At 43.9% G+C, this 19642-nt stretch overlaps 1 protein-coding gene across 4 annotated transcripts in view; it reads left to right on the plus strand.

Annotated features, from left to right (window-relative positions):
* Positions 1 to 13487: 13487 nt before the first annotated feature.
* Positions 13488 to 19642, plus strand: part of LOC129707261 (nuclear receptor coactivator 3-like) — a 196160-nt gene continuing 190005 nt past the window's right edge. Inside the window, exon 1 of one of the 4 annotated variants that reach the window (XM_055652168.1) lies at positions 13488 to 13742. The gene's annotated coding sequence lies outside the window, so the exon portion shown is untranslated. Of the gene's footprint in view, positions 13743 to 14348; positions 14537 to 19642 lie in introns of those variants that run through there. The other 3 variants (XM_055652169.1, XM_055652172.1, XM_055652170.1) reach the window with 3 other exon arrangements.

Here is a 19642-nt window from a genome sequence, read left to right on the forward strand (position 1 = left end):
GATAATAAATAATAGGACTGGTTGAAAAGCTTAAGTCCTAAACAGGGACAAGACCAAGTTTGCTGGTACCTGTAGATAAGTTGGTATTGAAAAGTTGATTGCAAGAAGCTGTTTGCAGGTAAAGGGGTGTCTGATAATCAGAAACTTAAATGTGAGATGGAGAGAGTTTAGGACCAGCATAGTCCAGTCAGAGCAAAAGACAAGGCTGGCATGAGCAGGAACCCTGAATGAAATAAATATTGCGGCTCTGACCTAAAAAATTGAGGCATATTTCACATGTAGACAACTGAGAGGTGGATCTCTTAAGGAGTGTAGGAATGCACTTAAGAGGGAAATCGGGAAGGCAAATAAGGGACATGAGATGGGTCTGGCAAATAAGATAACAGACAACCCAAAGAAATTCTACGAGTTCAGTGCTCAAGATTAACGGTTGCCCGGGTGCCAATGGCCACCTAAAGTCCTGCCGGGCAACCTAGAAGCTGTGTCATTTTGCCTGGCTTGGCAAGCACCCGGGACACCTATCGTTCAACTCTGAGCGGGGCCCCCCTCTCTATCTCTCTCTGTCTCCGCCCGCCATCCGTGTCTGGGCCACCGGGACTCCGCTCTCCGGTCATTCCTCATCCGCCGGCAAGGCCGGCCGCCCTGCACATGCACACAACCACGGCCAGCACATCATCAGCTGTCCTACACATGTGCACTGCCACGGCAACTGGTCGGCGGTGGGCACTTTCTCCCTCCCTTTGGTTTCCTGGTCCTCTAAAAACATTCCAAATGGAATTTAAACTGGAGGTGGTGGAGCGTCCACCACCAAACTCCAAACTCTGAATAACAGTTTATTGCACTTTATCTGTTTATTTATTGTGTATATGTATGTATATGTATATATATGTGTGTGTGTGTATATCTATCTATCTATCTATCTCACATGACAATAAAACTCTCTTGACTCTTGCCTATTTCCTTCGCTCCATAGATGCTGCTGCACCCACTGAGTTTCTCCAGCTTTTTTGTGTACCTTCTCTTGACTCTTGACTTGACTTGGACTTAAGCAAAAAAGGGTTCTTGAGGGAAAAAAGAGCGACCTTAAATTTAGTTGCATCTGGTTGGGTAACTATGGTAGGGTGAAGACTATTCCATGCTTTAATTGTGCGGGGGAACTCCATGGAGCAGCCAGCATCTCTGGATAGAAAAAATTGGGTGACATTTCGGGTAGAGACCCTTCTTTAGACTCCGTCTAGTTTTAGTAAAGATACAGCGTGGAAACTGGACCAGAGAGCACCCGTATTCAGGATCAATTCCGGGTCTCTGCCACTTTAAGGCAGCAACTTTATGACCAATGTACTGCCCCATAGTCTTGAACTAAATTAAAACATACAGTAGCTCTAAAGTGGGACAGCGTGACTTAGAGATTTAAGACTGAAAATGGATAGTTTATTTTTTTTAGTAAGCAAAGTTATCAACGTATTATTTATTGTGTGTTGGAAAATAAAATAGTGGCACAGCTGGTGGACTTGCTGCTTCACACACCAGAGATCTGTGTTCGATCCTGTCCTCGGGCACTGTCCGTGTTGAATATGCACATTCTCCCTGCAAACGTGTGGGTTTCCTCCCACATCCCAAAGACGCATTGAGGTTAACTTGTAAAATTAACTGTAAAATTGCCCCTAATGTGTAGGGAATGGGTGAGGAAAGTGGGATAACAGAACTTGTGTGAATGGGTGGTAGACAAAAAAGCTAGAGAAATTCAGCGGGTGAGGCAGCATCTGTGGAGCGAAGGAATAGACGACGTTTCGGGTCGAGACCCTTCTTCAGACTGATGTCACCACCAATTTTCATCCTGCACTTAAATTTACTTGGACCATCTCCGACACCTCCCTCCCCTTTCTTGATCTCACAGTCTTCATCGCAAGAAATAGACTATCGACTGACATCTAGTCCAAACCCATTGACTCCCACAACTATCTCAACTACACTTCTTCTCACCCTGTTTCCTGCAAAGACTCTATCCCCCTACTCACAATTCCTCTGTCTACGCCGCATCAAGATGAGGTGTTCAATACTCGGATAATAGAGATGTTCTCGTTCTTTAGGGAACGGCGATCTCCTGCAGGGACTGGTTGGGCTGAATGGACTTCCATTCCTTCTCTCCATAGATGCTGCCTCACCCGCTGAGTTACTCCTGCATTTTGTGTCTACCTTCGATTTTACCAGCATCTGCAGTTTTTTCTTACACATGGTCTGTTTCTCCGCTATACATCCTGTGAAATGCTTTTATTTTGAGAGTACAAATTGGGCATTAACATCACATATTAAAGATGGGAGTGGTGTTCAGCTATTCAGGTTGAACACTGGCACTCCATGTCATAAATGTTTAGTGATTTTATGTTTTTGAGAGATTTCAACTTACTGATGCTACTCAGATGTTGGACATTTACTTAAACTGGGTAATTTTATGGCAAATGTTATTAGATTATTTTTCACAACCATTATTTTTCAGGTCGAGACCCTTCTTCAGATGAAGAGGGGACTCGACCCGAAATGTCACTTATTCCTTTTCTCCAGAGATGCTGTCTGACCTGCTGAGTTAGTTCAGCTTTTTGTGTCTATTAACAAGTAATGTTATTTTTATCCAACCTTCCAACAATTTATACTCAAATATCAGGTATGTCATTAATGTTTTTTACAACACTTCTTTAATTTCAAGACCCCCAAAAAATTAGCAGAAAAAAGTTTAATCATAACTGGTAGCCAGTACAGTAGTTTTAAGAAATGTCCTTTTACTTGTATGTATGTATGTATGTATATCTTTATTGTCATTTCCTGAGTATTCACATACCCAGAGGAAACAAAAAAACGTTGCTCAACCAGTGTCCATTCAGTGTGCATTAAAAATAAATAGAAATAAAAATACATGTATCATGAACAAATTTAACACTCTACTAAACATTCAACAGGCGTTCCGATCGGCAGCGGCACAACAGTGGCTCTGCTGCAGTGTATCCAGGTTGGTGGTATTGCAGTTTGAATCCAGACATGAATACTGGGATTAAAAATCATTTTACTATTGGTGCAAACTTATAACTTCTACTATCACCTGCCTCTACTCATCTGTGTGTGGAAAACACTACAAAACCATTTGTGGCTCTAGAATCACATATTCCAATGTTCTTGGTTGTTGCCTCTCACTTTAAACTTAAACAAAGGCAAAACATTGCTGCCAGTATCTTCACACCTTCCTATTCATCCTGTGCCAATATGTTTCTTGAACTACATTGAACATGGTCTAATAATGCCTATGATTTAAAGTTCTTATTCTCTGTGTTGAAATCAGATAAAGGTTTTTCTCATTATCTCTTTTATTCTTACAAACTAGGGCCATTATATTCCTTTCACTCTTTCCGTGACTGTCTCTTTATCCTTTTCAATTTCATAATGTTGCTTGCTTAATTATTTGCATTTAACTTTATTGCTCCTTTATTGCTCAATTATTATTTTTTAAGTTATCTTGAAGTACCGTTAGTTGTATTGTACTATATTAATGATGCTGTATGTATGTGTTATTCTATTCTGTACATTCCACTGCTTTAGGCAGTATGAACTATGATGGCAATTTAGGTTTAGAAGAAAGTCCAAAAGCTTAACATCTTCTAATGCCTAATTTTAAATTTGCTTCATAGCAAGTCTAAAATCAAATAGTGTACTATTATCACCGACCTTGACTCTTCAGTGAAATAGTCTAGGTTCTAAAGTTCTACCAGGTGTTTATCCAAAGTTGCTTTGCATCAATATAGTGGTAGAAATTAAAATGTATTTGCATTTATATAAATCATTTAGAATCTCATGCCAGTAAAATAGTACATAATTTTGAGAAATTCTAATGCCAGGACAAAGTGGCTAAGTGACACAAGAAACTGTGATCACACAGCAGTAAGGTAGATTCACTGTGCCTTAATTCAATGCAAATCAATCATCTCACTTAAATATTTATGTGTTGTTCTAAACTGGTCAAAATCAACAATGACACATTTTGGGACAAGGCTCCATAGAAAAATGATTGTTGGAACCATCTACTGTGCAGAAATATTACGATGCTGGAATTAGGCTCACCCCTCTCTTTACCATGCAACCAAACGTTACATTTTATAAAAATACATTGAATTTAGCATTCCTAGAATTATCAGTCATCAGAAAGAAACAAAGTTAAAGTCCCAAATATGCCAAACATAATTGTAGATGTAAAGATAGACACAAAATGTTGGAGTAAATCAGCAGGTCAGACAGCATCACTGGAGAAAATGGATAGATGACCTTTCAGGCATTGAAAAAAAATGGAAGCAAAAAGCAGTACAATCCAGGCTGGCAACTGATGTCCTCAGGCAAGGGAGTTCCCTGATAGACAATAGGGTGATTTCACCAAAGGTCAAATGAGCGTAGATCCCCCCTCACGTGACCGAAAATTTTAACTGGAGGACATATCTCAGTTCGGTACATGTTAGTGAATGGGGAAACATGCACTTTCCCACCCGTTAAAAACATGGAAAACGGCCGATTTAAAGATCCAAAATATCGGGAATTATCGTGTTTGCTCGCTGAATTTCATCAAAAGTAAGTTAATAATTCCTTACTTTTGATGAAATTCAGCGAGCAAACGCGATAATTCCCGATATTTTGGACCTGTAAATCACCACGGCAAATGTTTGCTGTTCACTTCCGCTGTTTTCTACCTTCTGTTCCCTCTTGTAATTAATCGTCCGTTTTCGATGTTTTTAACGGGTGGGAAAGTGCGTGTTTCCCCATTCACTAACATGTACCAAACTGAGATATGTCCTCCAGTTAAAATTTTCGGTCACGTGAGGGGGGATCTACGCTCATTTGACATTTGGTGAAATCACCCTATAGACAATAGGTGCAGTAGTAGGCCATTCGGCCCTTTGAGCCGGCACCGCCATTCAATGTGATTGTTGGATAAAGGTTAGAAAAAGAAGCAGGTGTGAACCCAAGAGGGATACATTTATATGAACCGCAAAGCTAGATAATGGACTTTGAGGTGGGGGTGGAAGAGGAACCAGTGCAGTCGTTCAGGGGTAGTGAGTGGGGAAGGGGGGAGAAAAGGGGAGGTGTTTGTCGAAATAATCGTGGATATGACTGGTAAGGTGGATTGATACAGTTCCAGCCCCAAAACTTTCTCCAATTAATAAATCGATCTTGGTTACCAAAGAAAGCATATTATTAAGTAAGAAACAACTCTACCATCACGCTGCTTTTATGAAGGGTGCAATTTCACCTTCAGAAGCAAGAGGGTGTAGATCACACTCCATTTGCAAGGGCGTCTCTCTCAATTAAAAGGATAACGATTAAACACGTTATAGACAAAGCACAGCAAATAGGAAACAAAATGCACTGTTGCTAATGTAATCCACGGTTGCTAATGTAATCCACTGTTGCTAATGTAATACATGGTTGCAATCCAAGTGGCGTTTTTGCCTCGAGTCCAGAGCTGCAGCTCTCAGGCTGCATTTTCTCGTCGATGTGAATATATTTCCACTGGCAAGGTGGCGATAACATTACATGGTCGCGGAAAAGTTGTGTGTTTCTGGCAGCATGCAACGCATTTGCGAGAGTTTTATTCCGCCATAATTCAGCGGCGTGGTAGCGGTGGAATATTAACGGTATATTTGACTGGGTTCGAAGGCAGCAGGAGATTATTCCACAGGTCTGTCAAAAAGACCAGGGGAAGACTCATGGGGTGAAAGGTCCTGTGAATGATTAAACGGGTGGGGTTTAAGGTCCAGATAATGCAGCAGAGGGCGTGTGTGTGCACCTTAAATTCGGGTAATGACCTCCCCCCATCCAGCATTAACCAGTGCACAAGTTTAGACGCCCCAAGGAAGGAACGTAAATGCCCTTCCAGCTCCAGACACAGCCGCCCATTCTTCCAGAGAGCAGTGCGCATTTTTCCTGCTCTCTGCACGTACACACATGCATTTTTTCCCTTCATACAGGCTTTGAAATGCACGATGGGATATTATCATAAGATAAAGTACTGGTGTTAAATTAAATCTGTTAACGCCGGCAAAAGTAAAACCACACAATGTAAGACCTCGGATAAACTTATTTTAAAATTATACGGGAGTGGCAAACTTTTTCCCCCTCCAAAATAAAAATACTGCGGGCCAGTGACAGAAAGCGACGTTGCAGCATTTTTACGCAAGTGAAATTCTGGTGTAACAATGAATGTAGTGCTCCAATAATCCCTGGAATCTAATCTTACCCTGGTAATTAATGTTGCTCAGTTCTGGAGCACTCGTTTCATGCGGAATTGAAATAGATCTCACTGTTGAGCATTTGCAAACCCATGCCCATGGTCAGTGGAAACATTCCTATGAAAAGAAGATTGAAGCTAAAAATATCCCGATGTGCATTCCTGAACCAGTACGGGCGCGGAAAGGGGCAATGATCATAGTGAGGGTGGAGAAGCAGTGGCAATTCTTTGTAGAAATGAGAGCGCACAGAGAGCGCGGTCGAGGTAGAAATGCAACGATTCTCTTTAGGAAATTAAGAGTGTGGAGAATGAATTCTAAATGTCTGAAATTGGTAACACCTGTTGCCTGAGAACTTTCTTAGGTGGTTTGTATTTATTAACACATTGTGGCTAAATTCGATCATATACTGAGTCCTTATTTACCACCCAAGTCTGCAATGTGTAATGTGAAGGAACTGCCGATGCTGGTTTACTTTGTAGACACAAAATGCTGGAGTAACTCAGGCGGCATCTCTGAAAAGAAGGAATGGGCGACGTTTGTTTTTATTTACTTTGCAGTTGCATATAATTGCTGTGCATCGCTCTCTCTTTGAGATACCACTTTGATTAGGAAAAGGGGAGATGCAACAAGACCTGGGTGTCATGGTACACCAGTCATTGAAAGTAGGCAGTGAAGAAAGCGAATGGTATGTTAGCATTCATAGCAAAAGGATTTGAGTATAGGAGCAGGGAGGTTCTACTGCAGTTGTACAGGGTCTTGGTGAGACCACACCTGGAGTATTACGTACAGTTTTGGTCTCCTAATCCAGGGCTGCCAACATTGGGTGAGAGTTGGGAGTGAGACATTGCGAGAGACCAAGCCCAGGGAGCATAGCGACGGGGGGGGGGGGGGGGGGGGGGGGGGGGGGGGGGGGGGGGGGGGGGGGGGGGAGGGAGGAGGGGTGTCCCCCTCCCATTGGAATTGTGCAATATGGTGCATACTGCAGCGAGTCTTTTAACTTACACTTGAATACAATATATATGCTTTAAATTGGATTGGAGCGTTTTTGAAAGGGGGGGAGGCTGTGCGATCACTGGCCTTGGGGGTACCCGGTGAGGGAGTGGGGAGAGAGTGTGGAAGAAGGGGGTTCCCCCTCCCAGGGTAGGAACTTTTTGAAATTTGATGTATTAAAATCATGTTTTAGTGCATTGTAGAAGTATGATTTCAATGTTTTTTGTATGAAGTATTTTTCAGAGGGAACTTTTTAAGGGGTAACTTTATCCACACAAAGGGTGATGGGTGTATGGAACAAGCTGCCAGATGAGGTAGTTGAGGCAGGGACCATCCCAACATTTAAGAACAAGTTAGACTGATACATGGTTTGGAGGTATGGACCAAAAGCAGGTGGCGTAGCTGGGACATGTTGGCGGGTGTGGGCAAGTTGCACCGAAGGACTTGTTTTCACACTGTATCACTCTATGACTACATTATACCTCCACCATGCATGAATGCTTCAAAATCAAGTGATCGAGTTTTATTGCCATATAGTCAAGCATCGAAACATAGAAAAATAGGTGCAGGAATAGGCCATTGGCCCTTCGAGCCAGCACTGCCATTCAATATGATCATGGCTATTCATCTAAAATCAGTACCTCTTTCCTGTTTTCTCCCCATATCCCTTGATGTCGTTAGCCCCAAGAACTAAATGTAACTCTCTCTTGAAAACATCCAGTGAATTGGCCTGCACTGCCTTCTGTGGCAGAGAATTCCACAGATTCACAACTCTCTGCGTGAAGAAAGTTTATCCTCCATCTCTGTCCTAACTGCCCCCCCCCCCCTTTATTCTTAAACTGTGACCATGGTTCTGAACGCCCCCAACATCGGGAACATTTTTCCTGCAGATACTGTAAGTAAAAATCTAGCAGGCAAGCAGGATGCTTTCTCCAACCACCCCCATTTGAAGTCCACTATCTTCCACCGTTTCTACCCAGTGCTTGGTACTTACTTCCAGCAGCCACTGGTTGTCCTCCAGGATGCACTCTCTATCCTCTCAACCCCCCTCTATCTCTCCCCTCCATCTCTCTTTCCCCCTATCTCCCTCCTCTCTCCCTCTCCTCTCACACCTATCTCTCCCGTCTCCCCCTCTCTCTCTCCCCTTCCCTCTCTCTCTCTCCCCTCCCCCTCCCTCTTCCCTCTCGCTCTCTTCTCCCTCTCTCCATCCCACCTCACTCTCCCCCTCTCTCCTTCCTCCTCTCTCCCCTCTTCTTTCTTTCTTCTCTCTCTCTCTCTCTTCTCTCCCTCCCCCCCTCTCTCTCCTCTCTTTCTCCCTCCCTCTCCCCTCTCTATCTCCCCTCTCCCTCTCCACACCTCTCTCCCCTCTCTCTCTCTGCTCTCACCTCTCTCTCATCTCATCTTCCTCCTCTCCCTCTCTCTCCCCATATCCCCATCCCACCTCACTCCCCCTTGCTCTCTCTCCCCTCTTTTTCTCCTCTCTCTTTGCCCCCCCATCTCTTTTCCCCGTTTCTCTCTTTCCCCCTTTTTTACACCACCCCTCTCCCATTCTCTCTCTCTCCCTCTCACCCCCTTTTCTCTTCCCCCCCTCTCCCCCCCCCACTCTCCCCTACCTCTTTCCCCCCCCTCTCCCTTCTCTCTCTCATTCACCCCCCCCCCCTCCCTCTGTCTCCTCTCTCCCTCCTCTCTCTCCCCCCTGTCTCCCTGTGTCCTTCCCCTCTCTCTCTCCACCTCCCTTTGAGAGTCTGGCCCTTCGGCACAGAGACTCTCACGGCAGCGGCGCTTCCGACGCCTCCGACGGCCCGGGAGACTCGCATTGTCCGGAGTGCTCCATGGCCGAAGCTGCAGCGAGCGACTCGCTAGCCGCGCAAATACTCGTCAGCCCCGCAAACTCACCAGCCCCGGCTCCCCGCATCTGTATCCGCCCGCTGCTTCCATCCCTCCCTCAGCCCCGGCTCTCCAACACCCGCGGACCATGCAGTTTATCCGAGTTTTGCCATTTTTGTTGATCACAGAATTTCTCACCACAGAGCGTGAGAAATTTCTGATCAGCGTGAGGGCGTGAGAGTTTGCTTGAGGGCGTGATTCTCACGCTCAAAGCGTGAGAGTTGGCAGCCCTGCCTAATCTGAGGAAAGTCATTCTTGCCATAGAGGGAGTACAGAGAAGGTTCACCAGACTGATTCCTGGGATGTCCGGACTTTCATATGAAGAAAGACTGGATAGACTCGGCTTGTACTCGCTAGAATTCAGAAGATTGAGGGGGGGGATCTTATAGAAACTTAATGATAATAATAATATCTTTTATTCTTACAAAATTCTTAAGGGGTTGGACAGGCTAGATGCAGGAAGATTGTTCCCGATGTTGGGGAAGTCCAGAACAAGTTTAAGGATAAGGGGGAAATCTTTTAGGACCAAGATGAGTAAAACATTTTTCACACAAAGAGTGGTGAATCTCTGGAATTCTCTGCCACACAAGGTAGTTGAGGCCAGTTAATTGGCTATATTTAAGAGGGAGTTAGATGTGGCCCTTGTGGCGAAAGGGATCAGGGGGTATGAGAGAAGGCAGGTACAGGATACTGAGTTGGATGATCAGCCATGATCATATTGAATGGCGTGCAGGCTCGAAAGGGCGAATGGCCTACTCCTGCACCTATTTTCTATGTTTCTATGTTGATAACGTTGTTTCATGACCCTCTCGAGATGTGTCTGAAGTGAAGCATTTGTTTTGCAGGACATTCAACACACAAACAAACTTACAAACTTTTATTACTATTATGACATCAGAGGAACAGCTAGTGTTCTATGTTAGTACTTCCAGGGTGATGACTGACAAAGGGGCGACAGCACTTGATCGGCAACGGCGGTCACTCGAAACGAGTACGACTGTCCTCTCCACTCCATAGGGTCGTCTACTTGTGGGTCTGTAGATGTCTGTAGAGGCAGATCGCAGATCCCCGATCCACACACCTTGGTGCAACATGAGCAGTGGAGACTGGCAGTGGTTGGTAGTCGTCGAGACCCCTTCTCTCTCTCCTTACGGTGCTGTCGCTTTGTCTCTGCGACATGGCGTTCTATTTCGCGAAGTGCAGCTCCTTCCTGCATGGATTTCCTCCAGGAGCGCCTGTCCAGTGCAATGTGCTCCCAGTTGCTTGATGCGATATGGAATTTCTTCAGACTGTTCTTGATGTTGTCCTTGAAGCGTTTCTTTGGCCAGTCGGGGGCTCGCCGTCCTTTCTTCAGTTGAGAGTACAGGACATGCAAATGACATGGCCAGTCCATCGAAGTTGGTGCTGCATTATTGTGGTGGTGATGCTGGTCATGTTGGCTTCCTCCAAATCGCTGATGTTGGTGCGTTTGTCCTCCTAGCTGATCCTCAGAATCTTTCGTAAGGATCTTTGATGGTATTGTTCCAGGGCTCTCAGGTATCTGCTGTAGGTGGTCCATGACTCTGCTCCATATAACAGGGTGGAGAGCACAACGGCTTTGTAGACCAGCAGTTTTGTTTGAGCCTTTAGGTCTCGGTCTTCAAAGACTCTTGTCCTGATCCTGGGCTCATCAGCAGCTTTTCCTTTCCAGAAGAAAGTGTAGCCGCCCTTCTCCTCCTTCAGTTGTCCTTCATCTGCCCACCGGGTTTCAGAAGGGGTCGCTATGTCAATCTGGCATCTTCTCAGTTCTCTTGCGATGATCGCAGTTCTCCTCTCTGGTCTGTTACTGGTTGCACTATCAATCAATGTATGCACATTCTATGCTCCAAAGTTCATATTCATATTTCTGCGTTTCTGTGGTGATACCTCTGGGCGCGGTAATCCAGTCGGTAAGTTTGAGGCTATTTTTAGGGCACCTTTTCTAGTCCTTTCCCCAAGTGGGGTGAGCAAATTGGATCCTAAAGAGGACTGCTCAGTTGTGGTTGCAGCTGCCGAAGGGCTCTTCTGCCTCGTTCCAAGAGTCCAGCGACTGAATCTAGCACCCACCGCCTGATGTGCCAGCTCATGACCAGGGGCTTCCAGATCTCACAATCCTGCCCCCGTCGCCACTTGCTGATCGCCATAGGACTTAATCCAGGGTGTTAGGTGGATTCCCCATAGAATTGCCCTTTGGCAGCTGCACCCACGACTGAGCAGTCCTCTTTAGGATCTACTCTGCTCACCCCACTTGGGAAAAGGGCTAGAAAAGGTGCCCTAAAAATAGCCTGCTTCAAACTTACCGACTGGATTACCGCATCCAGAGGTCTCACAACACGCGGTCAGAAACTCACATTTCGTCTGAGGTTCTTTGATACTAATTTGACAATTCTCTGTCAATGCCCCAAGAGTTTGAAGAAGTTTAGCTTTTCTCAGAAACAAGTCTTCTTTCAGTTTAAACAGTATTCTGGTTCTCATCAGTATATGAGAGGTGGTATGGTAGAAGCATGTAACAAAATACTTACTAAAGCAGTGATTACTGGGGGATATGGTGCATTTTTACCAGTTATGAACACCCTTGGCACATTTCATCATTACCACAGAATTATTGTACCATAAATAATGTTGGATTTTAGATTCATTGACAAGAATAAACAAAACTGTAATGATTGTGATACCTGTTGCCAATAGTATGTTGTGCATTTAAACAAACACATCTACTCAAAAGTAGCTTCTGAACATTATAATTTCGAATGAATGACTAAACTTTTATTTAAATAGAATCATGCCAGTCTGAAGGGTCTCAACACAAAACGTCGCCCATTCCTTTTCTTCAGAGATGCTGCCTGGCCCGCTGAGTTACTCCAGCATTTTGTGTCTATCATGCCTTAAGAATAATGCATGAATCAAACTAAGGCACAATTTAGTGAGGAAGCTTTCCACAAAAGACATTAGAAATTAAATACAAAAAGAGAGGTTTGTAAGTGTTGACTGTTTTTATTGAGTTATTTAGATGGCAACTCTTACACCAATTCATAACAGTTCAATCTTTATCAGGTAGAACATAATCATTTTACCTCATTTACATTGATTTCGGTCCATTTATTTAGTTCTCAACATGGACACTACTACATTTCAAGAATCTTCAAATAGCTCTTGATTTGTAATTAATTTTTGCAACTGGATTGACTGGCAAGGTCATGTTCAAACGATGTAACTCTTGCTGTACTGAAAACTGTTAAAAAAGTGACTTTAAATAAATTCCATCTATAAATTGGAGATGGAAACATGTGGACAAAACATAGTAGTGTGAAGGAAAGAACTGCAGATGATGGTTTAAATTGAAGGTGGACACAAAATGCTGGAGTAACTCAGTGGGACAGGCAGCATCTCTGGAGAGAAGAAATTGGTGACGCTTCAGGTCAAGACCCTTCTTCAGACTGATGTCGGGGAGTGGGCGGGACAAAGATAGAATGTAGTAGGAGACAGTAAAATGGGTGGGAGAACTGGGAAGGGGGAGGTGATGGAGAGAGAGGGAAAGCAAGGGCTATTTAAAGTTAGAGAAGTCAATGTTCATACCGCTGGTGTGTAAGCTCCCCAAGCAAAATATGAGGTGCAGTTCCTCCAATTTGCACTGGGCCTCACTCTGACAATGGAGAAGGCCCAGGACAGAAAGGTCAGATTAGGAATGGGAGGGGGAGTTTAAGTGCTGAGCAACCGGGAGATCAGGTAGCCTAAGGCAGATTGTACGGAGGTGTTCAGCGAAACGATCTCCAAGCCAGCGTTTGGTCTTGCCGATGTACAGGAGTTGACACCTGGAACAGCGGATATGGTAGAAGAGGTTGGAGGGGGTGCAAGTGAACCTCTGCCTCACCTGAAAAGACTGTTGGGGTCCTTGGATGGGTCGAGGGGGAAGTTAAAGGGACAAGTGTTGCCTCTCCTGCAGTTGCAGGAGAAAGTACCTGGGGAGGAGGTGGGTTGGGCAGGAAGGGACGAGTTGACCAGGGAGTGGCGGAGGGAACGGTCTCTGGGGAAAGCAGAAAGTGACGGAGATGGGAAGATGTGGCCAGTAGTGGTATCCCATTGGATAGTAGTGTGATGCAATCATGTATCCTCGGTGTGTACATTGAATGCACTTAGTCATCTACCATCGAAACCTCCAGAATCCAAATAATTAGGCTGTCATGAAAGCTACACACCCAACCTTTTTTACATTTAAAATACTTCCTTTAATCATGCACGTTCACGCTTTTATTTGCAGCAGTCCGACTGCAGTCCACTCCTCGCAATTCATGTTACAGACAATGGCAATGCAATGTCTGAGTCTACGCTCACCCCACGGCAGTGACCACCTCGACCTGATGGCAGTGCGCACCCACCTGCACACCTGACCCGGCCAGTGGGACTACAACTCCCAGGTTGCACCGCGGGCGGGGCGCCGGTGCGCACGCGCGATGGGCCGCCTGCTGTGGGAGTGTTGGAGATTTAAATAAACAAGGAGCAACATGGCGGCGCTTTGGCTCGGCTTATTTCGGCAAACGAAGGTCAGGATACTGGACGGTTTCCCGCGACTAACAGCCCGCGCTGGTAAGTGGGCGCGAAGGCCGCGTGGAGGGGGAGGAGGTTGGAGGTCGGGCAGGGCGGCGGGCGCGTTAACCCTCTCCCCGCCCGCCCGCCGCCTGCTCTTTGTGGAGGAGCCGCTGCTTCTTTCCCGCTCCTCCTTCACCTCCCTCAGCCTCCCCTCCCCGAGCCCCGCGGCCGCCCTCTTCCCCTCCCCGAAGTTACACGCGTGGCTCCTCACACCAACCTGTTAGCCGGGGCGGCCTTGGGAGGGGAGGAGATGGGGGGTTGCCGCCTTCTCCCGCTCCCTCTGAAGGTCGGTCGACCGGCCGGTCGGCGAGGCCCTCCTGCCCCGCTCCCTCTCCCTCTCCCCCCTCCGACCCCGACCGCGTTCGTTCGTTCGTTCGCTCTCTCTCACTCTCTCTCGAGGTCGAGGGGAAGACCGCAGCGAGGATAGCAAATCACCGCTATTACATTTTAAACAAATTAAAACCCATAAAGATCTTGGGTTCGAGACAACTTAATTACTGGGACTGAAGTTGGGAGCGAATGCCCGCCCCCCGACCCTCGCCCATTGGCTTCCTCGCCCCTGCCCGCCCGCCTCAGCCCGGGCTCGCATTGGTGCTCATCAAGCGGTCGCCATGGCGTTGCCGTTCCTGTCACGTTGGTTTGGGCTTTGGGAGGGATTTTAATTACAGTTTCGGCGTGAATCTTAATTGCGCTTCTATGTAGCGTTCAAACAACAATAACAACATGGGGAGGGGGAGGAAAAGCGCAAAATGTCCCCTAGGTTGTTCTGCTGGTCTGCAGTCGTGAGGACGGTAAGGCTAGGAAGACTATCTTGCAATTGTAAGCAAAAATGACTCGCGTTTCTGACAGCTAGGGAGGAAAAAAAGGAGACAAAAGCGTTAAACAAAGATGTATTTTGTCATCCTCACGTTAAACTAACACGCGAATTACAATGTACTCTGAGCTGCACAAAACATGGAAACTGCCATGCTGCGAAAGGGAAAGGCATCGGGAGGCAGCTGATCTTTTTAGTTGAACTGAAATGCTCAAATTGTTTAAAATACAGAGATTTAAAATAACAACACCATATATATTCAGCATTTAATGGGTAAGGCACAGATCATAGTATGTTTGTTATACTTCAGCAATCATGTAAGGGCATTGATTGTGAAGGAACAAGGGTGGCGTTGGTCTATGAGTGCAATAGTCCACATGTGCTTTGGATCTTTTTATAAATCTGTTGGATGATCCTGTTTTTGATCATTGTGTTTTTGCACTGATTGCTGCAAGCAATCAAATTCTGTTCTGACTGACATTGCTCATCCTAAAACAGACCAGGAATTGGACTTAATGTGTTCCTAAATTATGCAATGCGACCATTAACCCTTTGCAGAAAGAGGAAGCCAGATGTGGTGCATTCTTATGAATGTAGTCAATTCTTGAAATGTCATTTCTATTTATACTTTTCATTTGTCAATGCAGATCCCAGAGAATCTCCAATGTCTAAGTTTCTGATTAATGCTGTATTTTTGCTTTTCTCCATTTGTTGTTTTATGAAGACAGTACTTGTATTTTCCTTGCAGTAAAACAATATTAAATGTTATCTTTGGATTAATTTACAATTGAGATTAAGATGTCAGGGTTTAGAAGTAGAATATTTATAGCTGTGTCTGGAGTAACCAAAACTGCTTTTTTTAAATCGCTGAGAATTATAATAATTATTTGTATGTTTAGAATATTAGGATGTAGAGACAACTTAAATGTCATTGTAAAAAATGAGTATGAAGAAATATAATGTCTGCAGCTATTGAAGAAACACTTTGCACTACCTGAAGTACATATGTAAAAAAACATATAGCTTACCTTGTTAATTTTGGTAGAATTTCACAGGAGGTCATAAACATTTTCATTTGTTTGCTATTTGGAATGGGGGGGAACTAAGTTCTGAGATATGGATGGGATAGGCTGTAATCTCTGGTGGGTGTTTTAGTTCTCAATTTTTTAAATTTAAACTGGTGATATCTGCACCTTGTGCATAATTCAACATGATGGCACCTTAATGGCTTGCTTTGAATTGTGGATGTGCAGACAACAGTAGGATAGGCTTTTGCGTTGTTGAATCTGCTGATAGTAGTTTGAGGGACTGACTTTTGACTTGTTTTTCATAAGCAGTTGTCATTGGTGTGTTTGTTGATAGACAGCTGCTGAAGTACTGGTGGATCTGACATCTGCATCTTGCACTTACTGGCAGGCCTGTTAGAACAGTCTGCAGATACTTTTTGCATATTAAGGTGCATATTTCTGGAGGTTATGGCATTTATGTGTGCAATGTCCCACTTTATTTACTTGATACTAAGCCTTTCTAATTTGACCGGCCGTTTTTTGGAAATGGTACTAAACTTTCTTACTTTTTAGAATGTAAGCTTATATGAATGACCGTGGATAATTGTGATAATTTCCGTTGTTTGCTTCGTGTTAAGTAGTGAGGAGACGTGTAGGGAAAAATACAGATTCAGACGTGAACAAATGTGCAAGTAGATTTGTTAATGCCCATGAAATATGCCTGCTAAGAGGTACCCAAAACATGTATTGCAATACTAGCCAGACCTTGTTTGGAACCAGTTCCCTTCCTTCTAACTTTCCAAAGCTGAAAAATGTCATGCTGTATTAGGGTTTTTACATTTGCAGCAGAAATAATGACTTTGTTTCCATGTTTCAGGCATTGGTAAATTAATTAAGAGCTACATTAAAAAAAAAAATCATTTTAGTTGAATCTTTGATCTTAATGTTGTGGTTAGTACACAAGAAGGTATGGGTGTGTGTTTTAATAGTGACTGCTAAAATTATGCAAGAGTTCTTCAAGACTGACCTGACTGCATTTTGTTTTGAACAGCTGGTAGTTATTTGTGTGCAGGTTAAGAAGGTGGATGTCAGATTTTCCTGTCACTTCAGTATAGCAACTGTCTGCGCACAATTGTTATGTCGAGCTGTAACAGTCAAGGATGTTGTTATAGTAACAGTTTTAGATGACCTCGCATTGTATTTAGTTTGATTACATTTACAATCAAAGGTGGTTAGGGAAAAGTACCAGGGTTACAATATCTACAGCATCGTGGACGCTGAAAAATATTATTGATAGTTTCTGCTTTCCATTTTGTCATATTTATGCAGTGATTACTCTGCTCTTTTGCATAGGATAGGATCTTCACATCAGTGAATATTGATGTGTTGTGCACTAGTTTTTAGATTAAAATTTAATGCGTACTGCATTGGGAGCTTATTTCTTTATATTGTACAAAAGTTTTAATTTTGATTTGAAGCAGCATTATTAAAACTTGATGCTTATCATATGACTAAATATTGGGTTTGATTTGCGGTGTATTTTAACCTGAAGAAACATTGGCATTTCACCAAAGAAATTGATCCAGATTTTAATTTGGCACAGTATTGTATCTATTAAGCAAGTGGCATTTAGTTATAATATTTTATTTGCTCCAATGTTAAAAGCATTTGGTGAATATTTATTCTCTCCTCAGCCCCATTTTGTGAACTAATTTCTCATGTATCCTCACTTATCCTTCTTCACACGTATGCAATGTTCCTGACATTTAAAATAATTGTGAGTCTGTGAAATGGTTGTCTTAATTTAACAGATTATGTACGAATGTAACAGTTCCTGCAGTGTTCTAGCAGGTACAGGAAGAAATGTAATTTACTAGGTAATGAATCTAAGCCATATTTAGTGTAGACGCAGCAAATAATCTGTGGTGAATGTTTTGCACAAAAGCTGTATCATATATTCTGTAGAGCAAAAATTCAATGTTTCACAGTTTTCCTTTCCCATTCAAACCACCCCCTCTCCGGGTATTCAACCCTGCAACCACAGGAAATGTAACACCTGTGCCTATATCTCCTCCACCTCCATCCAGGGATCCCTGCAGTCCTTCCACGTGAGACAGAGGTTTACGTGCTCCTCTAACCTCATCTACTGCATCTGATGTTTCCTATGTGGCCTCCTGTACATCAAAAACAAGCGTGGACTCCGTGACTGCTTTGCCGAACACCCGCACTTGGTCCACCAAGGTTTATCAGATCTCCCAGTTGCTATCTCCACTTCTCATTTGCAAATTGACCTTTCTGTCTTGGGCTGCATCAGTTGCCAGACTGAGGCCACACGTAAACAGAAGGCACGGCACTTTGTATTCTGTTTCAGTAGCTTACACCCCAATGGTATGAAAATTAAATCCTCCAATTTTTGGTAACCTTGAACAACCCATTTCTCCACCATACCCCTCTTTCTTCCCCATACTCCCTCCCTTGTGCCACACCTGGATTCACACCCCCCCCCCCCCCCCCCCCCCCCCCCCCCCCCCCCCCCCTCCCCCTCCACTTGCATTCCTTCCTCATGCTTCACAATTCACAACTCTTCAAACCTTTTGTGCATCATCTTCGCCTTTTTTATTCTCTGGCTTTTGTTCAACCACCTGTCTATCAATCCCCCCCCTCCCCCCCTCTCCCTCCCCCCTCACCTGTATCCACCTGCCATGTTTTGTTCTGCCCCTCCTTTCTTCCAGTTTGCTCTCTTCCCCCAATCAGTCTGAAGAATGGTCCCAACATAAAACAACACCTATCCATGCTGCCCGATCCGTTGATCGGTCCTGCTCTTTGTGTCTTTTTTAGTAAACCAGCATCTGCAGTTCCATGTCTCTATTTAATTTTCAACATAAGTTTGCTCTAAGTTTTATAACACTAATTTGAAATTTAAAAAAGCACGCTTCACATGCTGAAATACTTTGCAGATTGCGGGGAAGTTTGATTTTGATGGAATGGCCACGCTGAATTTGAAAATATAACAAACACATTTTGATAGTTGACTGGACAACTAATCATTATTTATGTGACCATATTATTTATGAGACCAAATTAAAATAAGGTCCTGAAACAGGATAATGGTCAAAAAGTGCTTGGAATCACAGATCTCTATTACATACTAGACTAAATGGGACCCGTTGGGTCCCAACATCACACAGGAGGGCTGGTCACCAACGCAATATTCCACCTCTCCACCAATTCCAATATTGCTCGCCAGTGAGTGGGAGTGGGGTGGGGGCTTTCTGTTGCGCTAGTATGGGTGTTGTGGGCCGAAGCTACTGGTTTCCGGAGGGCTAGTATAGACATTGTGGGCCGAATGGATTCTTGGGCTGGCAGCCAAATGTTGCAACTATTTTAAAAGCCAAGCCAAGGCAAACAATTGGGCTGCAGCCACCTGACAACCAAAATTCATTTTGTGCATACAAACTTGTTAAAAAGGCTTGGCAAACAATTGGGCGGCAGCCACCCGACAACCACTTGTCGTCATTGATGATAAAACTGCATATGTATAATGCAGCTATCATTATATTTATTATTATAGCATAATGAATTCTGAAGTGTATAGACACATCCTATCTGCTTAAGTTTAAAAAAGAAGCCTTAAAACTCATTGGCCAGCGGTTCATTCTACAGCAAGACAATGATCCCAAACATACTTCTAAAGCAACAAAGCAGTTTTTCAAAGCTAAGAAATGTTCAATTCTTGAATGGCCAAGTCAATCACCCAATTGAGCATTGCTGAAGAGAAAATTTGCTGAAGAGAAAACTGAAGGGGACTAGCCCCCAAAACAAGCATAAGATAAAGATGTCTGCCATACAGGCCTGTGTCTTTTTACAATACCGGAGAGTTTTTGACTAACAAGATTAGTATTCACTTTTTTACACCAATACGCTGTTCTTAACAAAAATCTACCCATCATATGAAACCTTATAAATAGCAGATATAAATTAGATAACTTGAAGACCGAAAGTCAAAAACTTTGTTCATAACAGAAAAACATTCATCGTTTTCCCACCATTTTGGACACCAAAAGTGTGACATTAAA

The sequence above is a fragment of the Leucoraja erinacea genome, chromosome 21, assembly GCF_028641065.1.
Source record: "Leucoraja erinacea ecotype New England chromosome 21, Leri_hhj_1, whole genome shotgun sequence".
Lineage (NCBI taxonomy): Eukaryota > Metazoa > Chordata > Chondrichthyes > Rajiformes > Rajidae > Leucoraja > Leucoraja erinaceus.